Here is a 20,282-nt window from a genome sequence, read left to right as displayed (position 1 = left end):
ATACCCACTGACCCAAAAGTCGTCGATTCGCATTTCGATTATTATATTTGACCTTATTAAAAAGGTTAATGAGCCAGTGAAAACATTGGGAAAACGTGCAGTTTGCCAACTGGCAATCCCGGCCGGTTCGTATGTAGTTGCATAATGTTACCGACCAAATTAGCCTCACTGTGTCAATTGTTTTGTATATTCATTGTGTACACAAAGTGGCTTATTCGGCAACACGTGCATTACATTTTAATTATGTACTTTGTAATGTGTATTTACAAATGATTTAAAATTAAAACTTAAATGAATCCATATGATTAATTACATCCCTCATTCACTCGACTCGTGTTGCCCTGTGGGACCAAAAAAATGAGGTCAATAACCCTTCACAACAGAAGATCTGTTTATATCTTAATTTTCATGATTAATTCTATAATTTAAATAATTTTTATGTTCTTATACACTTCTAAATATACACCGTATAATGAATGGAACCATCTCGTTTTGTTAACAAACCTTGAGTGAACTCGAAACTCGACGCTGAAAAAGTTGGAAAAACAAAAGTTTTGAAAGAAACTCGGCAATGCAATCCTTACCTCCAGCTGTTCATTAAATCGTTTCGTAATCAGCATTGTCTATCGTGGAAGGGGCCAAGGCCAACTTTATCGCTGTTTGAACCCGTGTGAACTCAGCGTGGCGCAATCTGCTCCCATAATGTGAACCCGTCTTAATCCTCTCGTTAGCAATCGTTATACCTCTATTGCTTATTGGCTGCATCTTAGTAATCTCAAAGGGAAAATCTTTGTCTAATTCTAGAAACATATAGCAGCTCTAACGTAATTTTTGCAGTTCGACTCCTGTACTAAGTAAATTCTATAAATTACGCTATTTTCGATGCTATGAAGTAAAAAGGAAATACGCAATAAATGAACGGATATTCAGTGTCCATTTGCGAGACTATAAAAAATAATTGTCGCAATACACATTAAATAAAACAGACATCCAAAAAAGCTAGGAAGCTGGCTACGCTCTTCGAAAATCTTTTTAAGATAAAATATATTTGCATAATACGAATTTGTTAGGAAAAGTGTACGGGCTGCATTGCACCGGAAGTGAGTGAGCTCATCGCACGGTGGGCGGGGCGAGTCCATAGAGTATAAACTACAAACGTTCCGCCAAAAGGCGCGCCATTGTCGATCCGTGAACAGAATTGATGTGCGAATTGAACAAAACGTTATTGACACTTAAATTGTTTACGTAGGTGTCGCTAGATCACTTTACTGTTCACGTTCGTTTGTTTTGTACGAAATATCCTTGAAAAGCATGCTTTATGAACTCGAGTTATGCAGAATACAATATAATCTATATTCTAGATTTTAATAAATCCTTGAGGCCATCTTTAGAATTATTTTAACAATTTATGTACTCTATTACCAAGTATTTGTTTTTGATATTGGTAAGGGTCATGTTTTAGTATATATATATATATATTATGAAAAAGTTTGAAAGCGTGCACTGAAGTGGATTAAATATTACGTAAACTAAAACTTGAATGACAACTTGAATATTCGTTATACTTTCGGTCCATCACCATAGTGTAGTACTGCCAGACTGCATATACTTGAAATATATAATATATGTAAGTGGATTCATCCCGAATGAAATCTTATTGTTCATGAGCATCAACGCGTGAAATCGAGCGTACTTCGTGCATGCATTGATATAATAATTGTTGACTATTAACTGTTGCTTGAATTGTGTTAGTAATAAACCGATATACATATCAACATGATATTATATAGTCGCTGTAGAATGGAAATGAAAAAATGTCTCATTTCGTCAATTTTTGTTCAAATATTATTATGTGTTGTAGTCCATAGTTTTAGATGGCAAAAAGGACTTATTTATTAATAAGATAAATTATTTATGTTATTTAACTGGTATAATCATGAAGTAAGTACTTATAGTACTTACTTCATGATTATACCAGTTAAATGACATAAGAGTCTAAAGGTGATATCAGACGGTTCACTCGAATGATTGTTCACTCGAGTGAATGCTTCATTTTTTTTCATTCTATGTTCACACGGCTTAGACGAAATGATAGAGAAATGAACATTCATTGTTCTTTCTTTTAAATATGTCATCGAATGAAGTCGTACGTCTTGCGATTAGTTTAATTTGTGATCATTTAATCAAAGAGTTGACAAAAAAGAAGCAAAGAAAACGTCGACGGTGGTGGGTGCGACCATGGATTGAAAGAAGAAATTTATTAGGAGCTTTCAATACATTGTTGAGAGAACTAGCCGTTGAAGATCCTGATTCATATTGTAATCATCTTCGAATGGATGAAAGTAAAAAAAAAAAAGTTATAACTTCGTCGACAACGTGATGTCCGTCGGCTACAGGACTCGAAACAAAATGGCCGAATCCGAATGAACGTTCTCTCAGAGTTCAGACCGTTCATTTCTCGTTCATTCGGAGTGGGAATGAAAGATACCGGATGCCAATATCCAACACTGTTGGATCGGTTCACTAATGATTTCATTCGGCACTCGTGTTTCATTTTTTGTTCAGACATTTCATTTCGAGTGAAATGTACCGAATGAAAGGTGAAAATGAACAAAAAATGAACCGTCTGATATCACCTTAAGAATAAAAAATAAATGGTCATTTGACTTACGAGGTTATTATTCTACAGCGAAGTAAAATTGAACACGACCCAAGTAGGGTTTTAGTAAATAGCTTCAGAATGTTAATTATCAATATTGATCTCCTGAATCGCATTCACATGGCTGCAATTACAAAACTCGAAGTAAATTGAGTCGCGTAGGTGCATTGCTTCCAGTATAGATAAGAACTTTAATTGCCGCGTTGCGAGTCCCAGTAGGTCAGACATTATTAAAGATAGTTTTGCGGTTTTGTTTTTCTTTACTCGCTTTAAGCAAATTACTGATTAAAGCAGTGTTGATCTAGTGGCTTCAGCGTAGGTTCGATCCTCGGCTGTGCAACAATGGACTTTCTTTCTAAGTCGAAAATTTATGAAGGAAAACATCGTGAGAAACCCGGCTTGCCATAGACCCAAAAAGTCGACGGCGTCAGACACAGGAGGCTGATCTTGCCTTTTAGATTAACAAAGATCATGAAACAGATACAGAAATCTGAGACCCAGAATAAGGATTACTGGTATGCCTCTGGAGCTGTGTCCTTGCTCTCTCACAGTCGTGAGGTATGCGCAAATTAATTGTTCATATTTCCGAAATAAACTACTTTTTCAATCTGGCTTCTAGGCCAAAGGTATAATGGAATTTTTAAGGCAACTTTGATATGATCTATTCATCTCACATGACGTCTCATTGCAAGTGGGTCATGAACTAGTGGGCTAGGTCGGGAGGGCAATTGGGACGATCCGGGACTGTCCTACTTTCGTGTCCTGGGTCGGCCTGGTGCGTTCGTTCTTGATCCTTCCATCACTCGTGTAGGGAATTATATTAAGCAAACAATTGACGCATTTAGAAGGGGAAAAAAATGTTAAAGTCGCTATGTTTTTGTAAACAAATAATCATCTTAATATATATAAATTACGTGTCACGTTGTTTATCCGCTATGGAGTCCTAAACTACCGAACCGATATCAATACAATTTGCACACCGTGTGTAGTTTGATCCAACTTAAAAGATAGGATAGCTTACATCTCAATTTATACCCGCAATATTATTTTATTGCAAAATATTTGTTTATTATTTGATAGTCACAATTCTAACAGATGGCGCTGTGTTGAAAGTACCAACGTTTCACATAAGCTACAATTTAATGACATAACCACCATAAAAGCATGGTGGTCCCCATGACTGGTGTTCTCCTACTGTTTCCCTTGAATAGTTTGCTACTATGTAATATAACAAAAACCTTAGCCACAGCAACGCTTGGCCGGTCTGCTAGTAATCACATATTATTATGTGCCACATTAACACATATTAAACTCTACATAGCAATACCACTATGAGGTACATGTGCTACCTATTCAGACTCTTTGTACCGTTTTAGTTCTAGGGCAATGAATGGCTTTCTTAATTAATCTATAAATAGTGACACGCTCTTTGCTTGATTATACCTATAAGTTTTTAACTCTTATTAATATTCTTGTCGGGTTTGCAGTAATTTAGCATTCTGCGGTCAAAACGTAAAATGATACCAACGCGATTGAGAACTGGTTTATTTTAAGAATTACTCGGTAAGAAGTTATTCTGAAGTACCTATAGGTGTATGTGAATTACTGGTGGAATTTTTATTCACGAAACATTTAATTTGTCAAAATATCTACATTACGTTACTTATTTATTTCAAGTAGGTACTTTTAAATATGATGAACTTTAAATCCATTTATGTACTAGTGTTTTGCAGTACAGTTAGACTTGATTTGATAAAGCTTAGTTGGCCGTTATCTTTACTTCTGTTTGAATCGCCACTTCATCAATAATATATTCATAGAATAAATAATATAATTAATTCACTTTAAAGTTAAAATCGAATCATACTATCTTACAATGAATCTAAATGATGTTTAGATAAACTTATCAATTTTAATTTATATAGAACCGTGTTCTCACACGTTGAAATTAAACAGTTAAGCAAGAGTATTACATCCCTTAGCTACAATACGGATGGTAATTGAATATGGTATAATATGAATTGGTAAATAGTCTTTAACTAGTAAATTGCGTGTATGAGCACACATCCACATCTCTTTGACAAGTTTTGAGAGTACTAAAATTAGCAGCTATATCAACATACTCCTTTCACTAGCCGAGGGCGACTGCAGCGCATACATAAACTATGAGCGGACGCCGCCTCATCCGTATTCAAGGGCGCGTGGACTCCTGCGCAATGCGTTTCAGACGGTTCTGCGTTTGCCCGACATCGGGAAAATTCTCTGGCGGAAACATTGCCTTTATCTTAGATGTTATTTAACAGAGCAAAAAAGTTCAAAAGCTGCGTCAATTTGTTATCATTGTTTACGTCATAAAACATTTTGAGAAATGAATAGATCAAAAAAATTGCTGTCACAAATATCAAATATTCTATAGATAGGAACTTTTTCGGCTCTTTCAGGTTTGTTGAGGTATTTTAGATGTTTAGTTGGAATAATTAGATAAAATTTTTAATAAGTTTAAATGTAAATAAAAAGCATAACGAAACGTCGCCCTTTCTCGCATTCTGACATTTAAAAAGAGTGAGTTAAAGTATTAACTTTCTGCATAAAAACTTGTTAACTATAAATTAAAATATCTTGATACTTTGCAATTTAAGGTAAGAATAACATTACGTAATTTAGACACAGTTAAGTTGTCTTACTTCACAGTCTTAACAAAATATTAAACTAAGTTGCGCTTAAGAAGCTTACTGAGCTACTTTATAACATTAGACGTATAATGATAGTCATCCAGTATTTATAACACGACATTTTCAAGCATTCTGAGTGTTGGCAATATATTTAACTATCGGTTAAAGCTTTAAGTCGTACTTATAAATTCTTGCAACCTTTTCTGTGAATTAATCGCGCTTTCGAAACTTAATATTTCTCATCAGCGATTGTAATTATTATTATTTTAGAAGTAGTGTTAAAGAAAAATAATATTCGTTGCCTTAAAAAGCTTTCATTGCCTTTTGAAATTATTTTTGTATCCACCAAATTAAGCTGAGGCCATCATATTACATATGAAACGCACATAAAATGTATATTTCCCATGCCCCATTGGTGAGTTACGAGAGTTATCATGGACTACAACACATAATATTGTAAAAAAAACTTTAGAGGTGTCAAGGGATGGAACGAAATTCCTTTCGATTAATTTATATGTTAATTGGTATCATAACAGTATGATAGATTTTCTCGACACCAATCTTACGACGAAAAAAAAAAGCTAACATCACGAGGTGTTCCCAGGCGGTCACCCATTCAAGTACTGGCCTCGGCCGACGTTGCTTAACTTCGGTGATCGGACGAGAACCGGTGTATTCAATGTGGTATGGACGTTGGCGATAGCTAAATCGAAAATGTAAAATATAACAACTATAGCAAAAAGTGTCGTTACAACTTTTGGCCTTAATTTATTCCGTCTAGCCCCCTATCGCAACGCTCGATAACTTCGTTCCAACAAGACTAATTTAGTTAAGTGATTCCAAAAATAATTTTAATTTCTTATCCCTACAAAAAAAAGCCGACATCACGAGGTGTTCTCAGGCGGTCACCCATCCAAGTACTGACCTCGCCCGACGTTGTTTAACTTCGGTGATCGGACGAGAACCGGTGTATTACAATAGCAAATAGCAAAAAAGTGTCGTGACAACTTTTCGTAAGAATTTTTTCCGTCTAGCCCCCTTTCACAACGCGCGATAAGGAACTTCGTTCCAAAAATATAAGATTACCGGAATTATAACACAGCCTGTAATTCAAGTAAAGTTCACTTTTGTGGGCTTTCAGTTTGAAATAAATTGTGTTAAGTAATCTAAAGTACCAAAGTTAAACAATAAGATGAGAAGGAAAATTTATTGAAAAGAATATTACGTTATATGTACAACGTACAAACAATAATGGAAGAGAATACCTACTGCATGTCCATTGTTATATTGTACACTTCATTTCTCTTAAAGGCTTGTTTACAGTTTTCTTTCAGCTTTAAAACGGACAAATCCCATTAAACTTATGAGACTTACCTGCAATGAATAAACCAGGTTTTAATAAAATTAAAAGTTAAATGCCCTTCAATTTAACTTTTAATTTAATTTTATTTACATTTTTATTCATTTGACTATACTTTACACAAGACTTCATTACGTACACTGGCAGAATGACCACCGCTATGGAAGATTCTGCTCCTCAGCATAATGCTGAGCCAGGGCCAATTACAGCCACAGCACACACGCATTACACACTTGAAACGAACCGAATAGGAAAAGGGATTTTTTTTAATTCTTGTTTTTATCAATCTCTCATTTTATTTTTTTCTTTGATTATTATTGTTACTTTGTGTGTATTTTTGTTTGTAATAAATCTTATGTCTATGTCTAATTCAGTCGTTTAAGTAACAATAAAGTCGTTCTACTTATATTCATCCCTCTGCGGAACTTAAAAAGTACTATATTGTTATTCAAGTGAAAAGCCAATATGTAACAGCGTCTCAATAATTGGCATGAATTGATACAACGTGACGATAATTGTGTGCTGTCAAAGTGTCAGTATCCATCAAGGAAAAAATGTTTTGACGTGTCCTCAACAAGAGATCGGATCTCAGTCACGCATTGATACACGGGTCCCGAACTGTTTGAGTATAGACGTAAGACAACTAACAATTTAAATCGTTAGCTAATTCATAGTTGCTAACTCAAATCGGTAATTGTTGCAATAATTACAATTATTATAAAAAGTTCAAGTTTTAAAATAACATTGTTTTCTTTTTCAGGTAAGTCTACTAAATTAATAATGTTGATAATACAGGTAAGTGAACTTAATTTTCGGATGACAATATTTGAATCGAGATAATTTGTGTTCCTAATAGAAAGTTACAATTAGGAAACTTTCTCTTTACAACTTAGGCTTTATTCTAATAAGAAATCACATCTGCGTTGTGATTTATTTAAATACCCGACCAGTAGGTGTGCATATCGCCATAAATAGTGCCTGAAATAATACGTACAAGTGGATCGAATTTCATTAGGCCAGTTAAAGGACTGCGTAACTTGACGACCAATGAGTAATGGCTTCTGCCCGATGAGATCACTTTCAAATGGTGCTAATTTAGCCGACTGAGAACCCTTGCAGGAGTCAATACACTTTGTTATTCGCATGTTTCCTAAAAGTATCATACCACCGTAAAACTTAATGCAAATAAAAATGAAGAACGCTAAGCGTCGACGTTCTATATTTGAAATAAATAAAGTAATCGTTGTTTTTATTAAAATTATTTCATGTTTCATGGGTGTAATTTAAAGCATCCCGTTGTCGCAGGTTGCGAACAGTAGGCATTGAATTTTATTGATTGAACCCTTTCGACATAACACTTAAAATATATTGAACAACGTAGCTTCTAGGACGTTTACTATATTTTTATAATAAATATTCCAAGTTAGAACAACACACGATAATACAAACTATTAAGCAGATTGTAGTTTTTTTAGTAAGTAGCGCCATCTGTTGCGTTACCTTGGAACTCGTGTGCCAACGACATTCCGACATTGACCGCTAGATGGTGTTACTAGTGCGCGAAGCGAATGACGCAGGCCGGTAAATGAACGTTCTTGACTGCAACACTCGAGTTCATAGCATAGAAGTATGTTCATACTTCATAGCGACAATATACAACAGTGGAAACCGTGTCGTAGATTGAACTCGCGGCAACCTTGACTACATTTTATTTACGCAACGATCAATGGCTATTTTTCTATTTGAATTTAAAATACCTAGTTACGTCAATAATAATAATATCTTTTGAATTTTACGTCCATGATACTCAACTGTCTCATTGGGATATTTTTAAATAAAACATTAATCATAAAAATATAACCTAGTACACAATAATAAAACTTATATTAAGATTGCTGTACACAATCATGTTGGACAAAATCGTTAAACTTTACATCGCTAGATGGCGTTACTAGACGTTGGCCTTGTTAAATTGAATCGTAAAAAATAATTTTCAATAACAGCGTTCCATTTATCATTTACGTTGTTTTATTTATAAATTTCGTATTTTAAACGGCAAAACGACTATTGCTATATGCAATTATATTGCAGATGTATTTGTTAACTTAATTTATTATAATAATTTTTATATAATTAGAATCCTAATAACGTGTATCGTTACATACCTAATTGCGTGGACTATGATCTAATACTATCTGCCCACATTCAGATAATTATGCATTATGTAGATTCTAAATACATTCGAAGGAAACTTCGGTCATGTTTTTGCTCATCGGCCATCGTGTACTCGCAGACACTATCATGACAATGATATCATATTCATGATTATGATTAATGCACTAGTGTCAGTTTTAGCGATCAATTTATTACGAGATGCTATCATCCATCTCTAATTGAAAGAATTATTGCGATTTATTATACATATCTGCGAAATAAACATTCGCGTGGCTTAGATATCTGTAAGCAATAAAAAGTTCGAAGTTCCCCCGTTTATCATATTTCATTGACAGTCTTATAAACAAAGACTTTGTAAACAATAATTTATCAAAAGTAATAATAGAATATAATGTGGGATACAAAGGTTAATTGAAAACTTAAGTAAATCATAATGTTGCTTAATGATTGAGTGTAATTTCCACTTGTCTTTATGAAGTCATTGTCAAATCACAAGTTTAACAACTGACTGACAAAGTATAGTCTGCTATTTTTTCTGGATATGACAGATAAAATATGCGCGAAATTGAATCCAACTACAAATTGGTACTAATTCTTATTATTAATCACAAAGTAAAAAACAATGTTACCTGAAATTGCAACGAAATTAACTCTGCAAGGTGCAACCCTGTCTTTGATTAATTGTTTTCTTTCTTATCTTTAGGTGCGTGTTAATTTTATACAGAACAATGGTGCTTCATATAAATTATAAATGCTATTTCTGTATACTTTCTGAGGGTTCAGAATCACAATAATCATAAAAATAATATTAGTTTTATAACACGTTTTGAAGTTATTTTTACCATTAAAGCGACAATAATAAAAAATATATTTCTTATACATATACAGCTGCATTTTAAAAAAATATAAAAAAATTGAGATCCAAAAACGCTTTATTCCTAAAAATTTTAAGATCGTAATTCGAATCGAAGGTCAAACCACTTGACAGAGCAAATACCAGATATCTTCAGCAAATAATTTGTTTGCTTCAGACACCCTTATCCTTCGAGTTTACAACTTAGCTATAATGATTTGCTAAATAAATCAATGTTTACTTTCTTGCTTTTCAACGAGAAAATAAATATTAACTTTATAATTAATTCGTCTAAAGCTTTTGATTATGAATATTTTGCTATTGAAAAACCCAACAACATATAACATTCAAAATACTTTCGAATCAGGGTTTTTATTTTGTTTAATTCTCGTCTGGGTTTAACCATTTTAAATTAAGAGACTAAAATTTGCAAACACATTGAAGTATGTTCAAGTTTACGCAAGTAAATAAAGAACTAATCTAAATTTGCGTCTGTATTTTCCTGAACTGAGGTGTTAAAATTTAACATCTTAAAAACGGACCGGTCATAACCATTAAAGGATAAATATTGAAGTGCGATCTGTAGGCTTTTAGGACATTGGCTACTCAAATTCCTCTTGCGAATAACATTCATCTCAACTTCGAATTCCCAAGAAATCCTGAATCCCTCGAATTGGGAAAATACTTCGACAAGTTGCCGAAATAATTAAGACCAGAAACTGTCTTACAGTACTTATATTGCTATACTCGTTTGAATCAATCGGTGATCATGTAAGAGAGAAGGAAGCAATGACCGGCCAAGATCTGTTTGCGAGTTGAGCTACAGTTTTGCTAGAATTTGGTGATACGAAAAATAACAGTAGGTAATATTGAACTAATTATTTTCATAACTTCAACTCAAAGTAAATGGCGATTTTATTTTTAATCTAAAGAAGTTTTTGAAACACTTATTTTACATTAAAAAAATATCTTAACATTCTGTTTTCATCTGGTTTTACAACGTTACTCATCTATATTTCTACGGATCGTAAGGAAACGAGCAAACATAAACTTTACAGTCCAGCGGGGAAAGTTATAAAACGGAGAAACGATTTGGGCGATCGATGACCCTGCGTTTAAATTCGGCCAAGGTCCCTGAGGTCACCGGCCTTCTAGAAAAAATTCTATCCCATATTTGCGATTCGAACAAATAGCGATCGTTCCAAATTTTCAAAAGGTCTATACGACGAAAGTAAAACAAACGGAGTTTGTCGAACCGAGTCTAAATGCAGCCAAGGCCTTCGGCTGAAGGGCACCACGTCCGACCGCTGTCTGCGGCCATTTACACCGCCGATAACAAAGGGTACAAGCCTGCCTCGCTGACTCATTATCAACATACTTTCTTGCAAGGTGAAAATTATCACCTATCATAATATTTCACATTACTGCGTCTGAAATTTATCTTAACCAAAAAATAAAAGATGCGCGCTGCGCCGTTCGAGTTTAATTTACATATTCTCAGGGATTAATTTAACTCGATAATTAAAATGATTCCCGACCGTGATTCTTTGAATTCATTCCAAACATTAGCACTGCTCGACCTAATTTATGTCGTAAGATTCGATTAACATCGGCTCAGACCACCCGTCGACTTTAAACCCTACAAAACAAGTAAAGCTCATAATTATTTGCTTAAGAAATTCGTTCGTCAGTGAAATATCTGATGGTTACGTGTTTACGAGCTCGTAGGGAAAGTAATGATATCTTGTATATCAGTTTATTGAAATAATAATGTAGGCAGAGTCTAGACTTGGTTTTGCTTCGCCGCACCGAGATGATATGGTTGCGGTGGGCTCCCGTGGCGTTCCCACAGAGCTCAACCAAATAATTACAAAAAACAGTGTCGGTTTGTTATTCGAGTATCGATTAGAGTGAGAAAAGGATCGCGTGTTCGGAATCTGTACCCGAAAACGTTAAAGCTAATTACTTAGCGGATAGATAAGACGAATATGATACGAGTAAAGGACAATGACCTCGACCTACCCTAACGCACTGATAAACCTCATGCTACGGGCCGTCGAATAAGTGCAGTTGAAAGCAAAAAGAATTGTTTTACGCTTCGCAGGGCCGATCCCTCGGGCCTCGATGACCTATATACGCTCCCCCCGTACTTAGGGCTTACACTGAGTGCCTGTGCCTGGACCTGACCTGCCTCAACGTTGACGTAGTTGCGGATTCGCAAACTAAAATAAACGGGACGCCATTCAGCTGCTTTGCCCTACACTCGGTCGTGTCACTTCCGCATTTCGAACTCACTTTTATTAAAATAATGAATGTTGATCAACTTTACCTTTAGTATTTTATGTTTTTTTTATGATTAGTACCTACTTCAGATTCTGTTTTGCTGTTTGTCTTTCTTTAAACACATAAATCTATTATTTAGGTAAATCTCTATTTTCTAGCATCAAGTTACGATAATTTAATAACATATAACATGCTTACATATTATATTACATTAAATACCAAAAGAAACATTAAATGCAGATATTCGATGGATAATAATACTAAATTTGAAACACATTGCCCGCCGTCTTGTCATTCACTATTGATTAGCAGTATGCGTTGCATCGTCACATTGTTCAAGGGATCGATTCCTGCGCGTCCCTGTCGCCTCCGCTTCTATTTTTACCGCTTCATTGCCTACTCCCCTCGTTGCTTGTTTCCTGCCTTTTATTAAACTATCTGTATGTTAATTAAGAACGGCCTCGCCGCTATGGCTAATGTTTACTTTACTATTAGCTTCCTCGAACGAAATCCTCATTCGCACGTGTTGACGGCATTAAACATGAAGAGCATGTTCATTACTGGTTCCGACTGTGGCAAAGTGAGTACAGGATCTCTTTAATTACTAGACTTTTTTCATTTCAATGTGAACACTAAAAATATTTCTTAGCTCGTTAAGTAAACCTCCTCCTCCTCGAGTGCGTCTTGTTCAATTATAAGTTTGAAATGTATTTGCGTCTCTTTCTAGTCGGGCATCTGGTGTACATAAACCTGTGTGTGTTTACATTATGTCTATAGATTGTGTACGTGTGCGTGTGTCTAGGGGCGCGTGCATGTGTTGTATCGTGGCGTTGTGTCTACAGCTGTTGTGGGTTTGTAGGGCTAAGCCGCTATCGACTTCTCTATATTTATGCTTCCTCATGACCTACGCCCCGACGTGGACTCTTCAATGTATTCATAAATTACGCCTCGGCTTCAGTCTATTTAAAATTCTAAGCAGGGAATCTTACAAATTCAATCCAACAAAACTTGAAAAAATTATTTAAATGGCTGTTATTTTATTTTACATAAATTGCTCCTGAATATTTATTGGAATTATAATGACTAGTCGGTCGCTCATGTCGTGTGATTATTATCGCCATCTCCTAAGAGGAAAATAATGATGTCATTATCCACGTCTCTTTTGTCACGGATCGTGTGTAGCGGAATCGCTTCTGTATTAACCCGTCTTGTGCACTTGTCTTCTTCCCAACAAACAGCTGGCTGGAGGTCGTTGACTCGGGCTAGTGCAAATTGTAAACTTATACATCGGATCGAGCAAAAAATCTTGGCTTTGTTGGATCCTTATGCAGGCAGAGAATTCTCGGAATGTAACCGTCGCAAGGCGCGTGCAGTTTTGGGACTTTCCTTAATTGGATTCCTGAGTGGCAATTCAGCTTAACTTTCCTCTTCAATTAATCTGATACTGAAATGTAAATTTTGTAACGCAATTAAAATGAACCATTTTAAAAACAGCTGCGATCCCCGTGTTACAATGTATACGTGCACATGTTGCAGCTAATACATAAACGGAAACCATTGTTTTTGATAAAATCAAGATATGCGTTATCAAGTAACGTTAAATTTCGAGGTCTCGATGCGCTTACGCCGAAAAATTGTCATTCCAATGACGTCACTGGTCTATGGGGTCGTTGATCGGACCCCTACCTGCACTTTTTATTGCATCCCCAATGACGTCAGCGTACAAAAAAACAGGGATCTTTTCATTTGGTTTAAATTTGTTGACCTCATTGTACCGCTTTAGTATCATAATAAGTCTCAAATATACATCGAGTGCATCGGGTAGAAATCTAATACTGATTTCCTTTTTATTTTAACTAAATGGATAGTACTAACAAATAATAAATTGAAATAGTTGCAGTTTCACAGGAGTATTGTTCGAAATTCAACGATTGTGTAAGAATTGAACAATAAGTTTTTTGGCACACCGTTCTACAGCCCTACTGATTGGCGACCGGGTTCCCGAAGGTTGATGATCCCGTACAATTGGGACAACCGAAATGTGTCAAGTTTAACCCAGGTCGTTCACCTCTTACATCTTTATCAATTCTCGGTTGGTAACTCTAATTTTAATTTTACCTACATACACGGTTTTACTCATTATAATTACATTGTTTTTATAAGTAATTATTTAATTGGTTTAGTTTAGCACATAATGAAATAATATTTGTTTTATTGTTCATTCGGTAGTTTAATATAAAAATTGTGTACGTGTACGTTGATTGTTAGGTGTATTTTATATAAACTGAATAAAAATCAATTTTATCAAAGGGTTTCAAGTTCTCGTTATAATCATAAAATGCCTCATGTACATTAGGATGTAGATGAGGAAAATATGCAACTTGTCGATAACTTACTTCAATATTTTTGTGCATAAGTGTCCGGTCTGAAAACTTCTCACCCTCTTCGTGTCAGTAGGTATACAAAAAAGGGAACGAAACTCTCTGTTATCAATACAATGCTAAATGAATTGACAGGATCTGTACTGAGCCGATGAACAATACGATTGTACACGACGTAAAGTAAAAATTATTATAAGTAAAAGGAAGAACCTAGAACAATATCATGTAATAATTGTAAAGCAAGAGAAAGTGAGCACACGTCGCTGCACAGAATTCATTAAAACGGTTTAATTACTCTTATTACATACTATTATACTTTTATCTTATGATAACCTAATGTGCGAGCGGAGAATAGATTCATCAGAGTTATTGCGATTCGCGAGTTTTTTTTCAACAGGTCCGTGGCGCTGGATAACTTAAAAGAGTCACTTATTATTCACTAGCTTTTGCCTTCGAGTAGAAAAGAAATAATTGTAATGGTGTCTACGTGAGAAATAAATAATTCATGGATATCTTTTGAAAAATATCATGGTCGGTCGAGACTCGGCGCGGGCGCATTATACTTTTAAATTATCTTCAGAAGATTGTTGTCGACTCAATACCTTTATCGGTTTTAAGGAAAATGGGGCTTTTCGGTATATTGCTAGACAGTTATCGCTTTATAAAATACGTGTGGAGAACGCAGGTTTATCATGTATTTTCATAATTTTTCACAAGTTTAAATCCATATTACGTAATCATATCTATTTGAAATAATATGTAATAATTATTTTTAATATATTCTAAATAAAAACAGTATTTTCTGATTAAATGTTCAACTATTCTAATTGTCAGTGACTACAATACAGTGAATCGATGTAAAGATACGCGTTACCATGACAACACTTCAATGATTGAATAATAGGAGTCGAAGGGAATGTTCCCACTTCCCTACATATTATGTTATCCAAAATGCACGCTGGAAATCCCCGGCGCAACTTTTTTTTAATAAACCCTACATTATTCACGGTTCAAAGATTTCCTATTTGATAACATTTACAACTGCTTGACACGTAACTTCTCCGAATTCATATTTATTATTTTTTTAAAGATGAGCTGTCTATATAATATTGAGTCAAAAAATATAGATTTCATTAATATTGATTAAATTTATTTTTACTTTTAAGGAAATCAGTTTTCTTCAATATTGGGGGTTGGTTAATTATTTGCTGCATGGTGGGAAATATAATTTAAGGATTAAATTCAAGTTTAATTTACTCAATGACTTTTCGAAGAACACTCAAATGAAAGTAATATAACGTACTAACTTCGTAAAATCATGAACTATTATTAAGCCTTCCATCTATATGGATCTTTCGTACTGTAAGTTTTTTCTTGAGTAAAAAATAAAATAAAAATGTTTCGCAAAGTAGCAATATCATTATATTTACTCTTACAACTTACAGGTAAGATTTCAAGCATCAAAACTATATATTTTTGATATTATTATAATAAGCAGAATAGAGACAAAGTAACGCATCGTAAATAAATATGGTACATAAATTATTTTAAAATCATTTTCTTACAATTAAAAGAAAGTATCTCTTATTTTCATTGCAGAAATTTTTCAACGGGAATACCAATGTTATAATGAGAAACAAAGCTTAAAACCTCCTCTCAAAGGTAAAAAACGAGATCTAAACATTCTTTGTGAAAGCTTTATGTTGCACGCCTTGCGAGTTGAAAAGAATGAAGAATAGGTCTTACAAAAAACTAATCCAAAATGCGACGCGGTCTGCGAGAGGACAACAAAACAAACTTATGCAACATCCTGCTATGTAATCTTACAACAGAGGGTTAGATATAATTTTTGAACCGAGCCTCGTTTCGTCTGCTGTGGCCTTGATTTTTTCCGAATCGACGACTTGACCTCGAGCAGGCAGGTGATTAGGTTACATAAACTAAGTCCTTCCCCACTTCCTGCTGGCGCGCTTTGCAGTTGTCGGAGGTTTCTAAGAAAAAGCTGAATTCGCAGCCCGCCCCACCTTTTTGTTCGTATTGCTTTTCCAGTTTCGCCTCGTAAGGGTTCACGTACATGGCAGGGTTGTATTTTCCGCTTCTCTCGTAATGTATTAACTCGGTATTTCAACTAACAATAGCACCAACACCTTCGTGACGGCAATAACATCTACAAATATTTAAAAAATACTAAATGTTTTATATAGTTAATATACGACATAATTAATGCATTAAATATTCAATGCTATGAGACGGACCAGGAAACAATTTCAGACACTGGCTTTAATCGATTTATTTCCAGACGAAACAGTATTTAAAGATAATTAAAAAAGTAAAAGAAATAGTAAGTTAATGGGCTCGCTGCCTTACGGCTGCGGTGGAGACCAACACCAAACTGGTTTGACTGCACGCGATCCGGCTCGAACGAAGGAACATGCAACGAACAAAAAGAAACCTAAATGCAGACCAGCTTCAGCTCTAGGAAACGCTGACCTTGGACGCAACGAGCATGGCACCTGGTGTTTTTGTGCCCTCCGCAACTTGCACAGCTATATTTGTTACAAATTCGCTCACCATTTGATTTACGTTTCGTTCTATATTCGAGCGTATCCTGCCTTTTGTTAACTTTATTAAGTCTGGCTTTGTTTATGAAGAGAATAGATGAAAGACATTGAGGACAGACGTGTAAATATGTCAATGGTGTAGACAGCGAAGCGCTTTCAAAGCGGGTATGTCGGCCGTAGTTGGTTGCGTAACCGGTGTCGTGAAGAAAGTGAATGCAGCATTTCGAGGTCGCGTAGAAAGTAGCCACCGCGCTCTAGCTCTGCACTGGCGATGGTGTCTTTTCTCGGACGTGTTTCATACTTACTACTACGATGAGCGCCATGAACATTTTTAATAACTCAAAACTCCTTTTCACAACTTAAATAAATATGTACATGTCACGCGACGATCCATTCAGCTTTAGAAGTTGTCTGAAATTCCAAGAACACTACAAATTCGGAACATATTTTAGAATGCCACGAAGCTATTAATATATTGCATAATAAAATATTCAACACACAAACTTCAGACGTAATAAAGAACTTTTGGAGTTTCGCACAAAAAGTTACACGTGCCAGTCGACTCAATCGCTCAGGGCTATTGAAATTTTAGCCATGGTCGCTCGATCTTGCTCGATAGGGCATCAATTCATTCTGGATCTGACAGATTCGAATTAGTTTTATTTTGGACTTTATACATCTTGCCTACTTCCTTTATTAAATCGGGTAAAAACAATTAGGTACTAGAATAACAAACGTACCATCCTTGAACTGATACATTTTACATTGTTGAGTTCTTCGCTGACTGCAATGTTATGTAAATTGTAGCGCATGTCTTAGCAGAAATACAGGGTTCAAGTATTCACATTCATGTCAGCATTTGCATAAGAATAGATGCATATAGCTAACGGCTGTAATCTCTTAAAATTGTGACCGATTTAGAACTTTGCCTAGCACCAATGGTCGTGGTTGAATAGTATTGAATTTACATTTTAAGTGAGCATTCCTTTGAAATTACTTCCATATTCGTTTATGCTCTCAAGTACTAGACTAGAGTCAGGAAGGCATCGTTATCTGTCAAGTCCCACATCAAGTGTCCCGCTTATCTCCCCACATGTTTGATCAGGTGCCTGTACAGAGCCGACTAATACAAACCTCATGTACAATAGTCAAGGCCTCGTTTATTTTGACCATGAAAACGCGATCCTGTTACGATGATATCAAGTTATATAATATGGCTTCACTTTTTGCCTATCAAATAACACCCTTTCTACTAGACTTAACTAGTTAAAAAGTTACGATTTTGATGGATAGAATTCCTTCACAGTTTTCGATTTAGTTAGCCATTCAACCGATTCAATACTTCAATAACATTACGGGGTGAACCGATACTAAATCGTAAAGATCTATTTGTTATAGAGATATTGCACAAAACAATCCAACTCTAAATTGGCAATATTTATCTGCGAGCGGAAACACCCTTTACCTTATTGTAACAAAAGGAAATTACGGATGGACTAAAGGTGGATGTCGATCCACCTTGAACGAAATAACACATGACGTAACTCAACAAGGATTTGATCTTGACTTGACATTCGCCCGCTTTCCACACAAAACTTACACCATTTGCATAAACGGGTTTTGACGCAGTTACTTTAGCTTAGATTTAAAAGCCTATACATTAAAACTACATTATACAATCATGCCAAACAGATCCATAGACAATAATAACTCTGCTTTATTTATAAGTAATTAATCTCACGCATGCCTACTGTTCTTGGTTTAGCAAATCCTATTCTGATAAGATGTATGTTCTAAAATGGGTACTTAATGTTTCTCAAGTAAGAACCAGAAACATTAATGTAACGAGCCCATTAAGCTAGGCTAAATGTATGTAGGTTTAGGTATAATTAAATCAATTACTCAACGACGTTTTTCTTACATTAGTCACTTATAATTGCGAAATGTTACCTGTTTTTATTGGACATAAATAATTTAAACTTTCATGGAATTGGAATTCAAAGCAAGAAACGACTAAAGCATTAAAGTATTTTAGAATTGTACTTTGCATTCAGTGATTAACTGAAACATTTCATATACCGTACGTGTTTCTTTGAGAAAATAAAGTTTATTAAAAGGGAATTATGAGTAACGGTTATTTTGTAAAACGATACCGTTCCTTTTATCTTCAATTTACTCATTAATAACGTTCAATAATACTTTATGGGCGCTTCTCTTCGAGATGCAAAAGTAATTTAATTCATAAATATGCTTGCTACGTTGAACCATTACACATTTTTGAATTGACTTAAGAGCTACTCGGCGATCGTTGGAATGAACGTTATCCTTATATGGAAATAATAAGGCTTTCTATGAAAGGTATTGTTTAGAAGTCATTGAATTGCATGTTAGAAATAAAAAGTCTATTATCACGGATCCTTGGTTTTAGCTCGCACTAATTATGCTCCCCGCTTTACAAAAACTATAACGTGTTCTTTTCCCATGACTTGAATTATGTGTGACTATTTATTGTTCTACGGCGGACCGAATAATAGAAATGCTAGAAAAATAGACGATTTCACAGCGTTTTGTTGTTAAAAGTCCTAATTCTAAAATTTTACTAACATCTACGTTTTTATCTAAAACAAAGGTTTAAACTTTAAAGCAATACATTCTTAACGCACGAGACACCTTTTTGGCAAACTAATAAATATTTTGCCATCGAAGGCACTAAATGACGCCATGCAACGTGATATGTTTTTCAAATGCAAATTTTAGGGACCAAATGTAGTTTAGCCAGATTTTTATCAAACGGGCCATAAACTTTGATACATAAATGTTCCGTACGAGCACAACGATTTAATCTCGATTTAACAACTTCAGGTAAAACAATGTTTCTCGTTTCTCGCTTGGAGTTCTTTAAAGCAAAGCAATAGTACCTAGTTATAAATGTCTATTAGCAGATCGGCGACGGTTGATTTCCCGTTGCGTTCGGCCTTGAAATACACGGACAGACCTTGAGCCGAGAATATTCTCAACATGGCCGAACGACGAACGCGGCTAGGGGCACAGAACCGACGCAAACGTTCACTAAACTTAGATTACGTCACACTATTTTGGCCGGTTTTCAACTATACCTTTAACATTTCAAGTCGTCATTGTCTCTATCAATCTAACAATAATAATTTCAATGGGACGCATCTAAGAGGCACATGGAATTGGTACAAACTTTTCTTTTTTTTAGCTAGGAACCACGATCGACATTTTCTTCGAGCGAGTTTGAAGAGAATATACTTAACAAAAGAATACCATATTAAGACAAAGTCTAATGTTTTATATATCACAGATTGAAATTTGTC

The 20,282-nt window shown here is 35.0% G+C and overlaps 1 protein-coding gene and 1 non-coding gene across 4 annotated transcripts in view; one reads left to right on the top strand and one right to left on the bottom strand.

Moving 5' to 3' along the window:
* LOC125054300 (ecdysone receptor) overlaps positions 1–20,282 on the top strand; it is a 111,289-nt gene that overhangs the window by 59,841 nt on the left and 31,166 nt on the right. The window lies entirely within an intron of this gene.
* LOC125054951 lies at positions 5,911–6,029 on the bottom strand. Its single transcript, XR_007117801.1, has one exon. It is a non-coding gene; the product is annotated as a 5S ribosomal RNA (ribosomal RNA).

The sequence above is a fragment of the Pieris napi genome, chromosome 12, assembly GCF_905475465.1.
Source record: "Pieris napi chromosome 12, ilPieNapi1.2, whole genome shotgun sequence".
Taxonomy (NCBI): domain Eukaryota; kingdom Metazoa; phylum Arthropoda; class Insecta; order Lepidoptera; family Pieridae; genus Pieris; species Pieris napi.
The sequence above is the reverse complement of the archived record's forward strand: the minus strand, read 5'-3'. Positions and strand labels throughout refer to the sequence as shown.